The sequence below is a fragment of the Tenrec ecaudatus genome, unplaced genomic scaffold (genome assembly GCF_050624435.1).
Source record: "Tenrec ecaudatus isolate mTenEca1 unplaced genomic scaffold, mTenEca1.hap1 Scaffold_254, whole genome shotgun sequence".
NCBI classification, from domain to species: Eukaryota; Metazoa; Chordata; class Mammalia; order Afrosoricida; family Tenrecidae; genus Tenrec; species Tenrec ecaudatus.
The window spans coordinates 309752-311813 of record NW_027458718.1 but is presented as its reverse complement, the minus strand read 5'-3'; the positions used below and the strand labels follow the sequence as shown (position 1 = coordinate 311813).

The 2062-nt window shown below is 35.7% G+C and overlaps 1 pseudogene; it reads right to left on the bottom strand.

Annotated features, from left to right (window-relative positions):
* Nucleotides 1–1699: 1699 nt before the first annotated feature.
* On the bottom strand, nt 1700–1800 carry LOC142436394 (U6 spliceosomal RNA; annotated as a pseudogene).
* Nucleotides 1801–2062: the final 262 nt, after the last annotated feature.

The window sequence follows — 2062 nt, the reverse complement described above, 5'->3', positions numbered from 1 at the left end:
GGGTAGAAAGTCTTTGGATCCAATGAGGTTTAAAATCTCAGCCCTGGCAGGGGTCTCTACAGGGTTTCTCTGGCTTTAGAGGTCTGATTGCATCAGAGTAGATTCATGTGGCTTCTTCAGCTCAGGAAACTAGTGTAGTTCCATGTGTCTTGTCAGCAGCAATGTTTCCCAGGGACTCCAAGGAGGAGATACCAGATTTCCCAAAATTCTCAGGAGAAGGCTATGCCCACAGAGAGGCTTCATTGGCTATGACCCAATTGACCGACTAGATTCCACCCCTTCATTCTTATCCTCAAATTCACAAATGATTATATAAATACCACACTGGGTAACTAGGGCTCCTATAATCAATTTCAAAACAATGTTGTTGAGTTGATTCAGACTCATAGTGACCCGGTATGTAGGTTTTCTGAGACAATACATCTTCATAGTAGTAGAGCACCTAATTTTACCCCTGTAAAATGGTTACTTGGTTTGAACTGTCCACCTTGAGGTTAGCAGCTATGTTAGGCTGACTTCTGGAGAGAAGGAAAATCAGTGACATATGTGCATGAGCACACACAGGAACACAGAGAAGTGTATGTGAAAATAGAACTAATGTAATTGTAAAAGTGGAGAGTCCAGTTTGGTTCCAAGTCCATGGGTCACATGTTAGACTTGACATTTCACCTGTCTCCTGTAGCTTTAGTATCTGATGAAACCAAAATAGGCAAGAAGATCACAGAATAGATTTGTTACTGGATACGTGAATTAATCCAAGTTTGACAGGTCAAATGTCAGGCCACTAAATAGGATCAGCAAGCATATGATAGGTCATTGGCTCAAGTCCACAGAACCATCATTTGACATATCAGATAACAGAATCCAGACTCAGCAATAAAAGCAAGCATTCCCATTTTATAGGAAGTAGGCTAACCCCCAAGGAAACTTCCTTTCATTTGCATCTGGACAAAAGGATTTCACACCAACCAACCTAATCTTCTGTTAGGTCACATCATTGGCAATTATTAGGCCTCACATGCCAATTTGACATGAAATATACAAGAGCTGGCTTACGGTCAACCCTCAGTACAACCAGGGTTCCTATATAATCATCCAAATTGGGATGAAATAGTATCTTACTGTGATTTGACTTGCATTTTCAAAATTCATGATGTGAACATCTTTTCATGTGATTATTAGCTACACACATCCTCTTTGGAGAACTGTTTATACTTTTGCCCATACGAAATTGATTACCTGAAATGTAATAAAAATTAGAAATAAAAATTTATTTACCTATTTTATTTTTTAAAGGATATTTCATTGCATTTTCAGTGAAGGCTTAGATGCAGTTTAGATTCTCTTTCCATAATGTCTACACAAGTTGTCAATTGACATTAGTTACATTCTTCACAATGCAATAGCATTCATTTCTGTTCAGGTTGTCCCATTTTCATTAATCTACTTTCCATTTCCCCATGTCTTCTCATCTTTTCTAAACAATAATTATTGACCATTTGACCTTATATAAGTGATTTTTTAAAGAAGCCTAGTACATACAAATGATTTCCTTTTTTTTTGTTTATTTGAGCCAAGCTATTACTTAGGTTAAAGTGGGTTGATTTTACTTGACAATTTAAAATTATCTTAGTGTAGTAGTCTCAACTGACTTTTAAGTATGGATTTTTAATGAAGCTTTTGATATTTTACTGAAGCAAAAAATGCGAAAATCTTCACCAATTTGAGTGTAATCTTTGGGCAGGGTCTGTGCTGATCTTTTTTGTACCATTCTGATTTTACTATATGTGTTTCTAAAACTGGTTATATGTGGATTTTTAAAAAGGAATTTGCCATTGTGTTTCATAAATTTTTTTTCTATTTTATCAGTATCCAACTATGTGAAATTAATGAGAACAGTTGGTAAGTGGGCAGAATAGGACTGTGGTGTGTGTACACTCATAATCTTTTTTTTAAATCATTATATTGGGGACTCTTACAGCTCTTGTCATAATGCATAGATATATTATGTCAAGAACATTTGTACATATGTTGCCATCATCATTTTCAAAACATTTTCTTT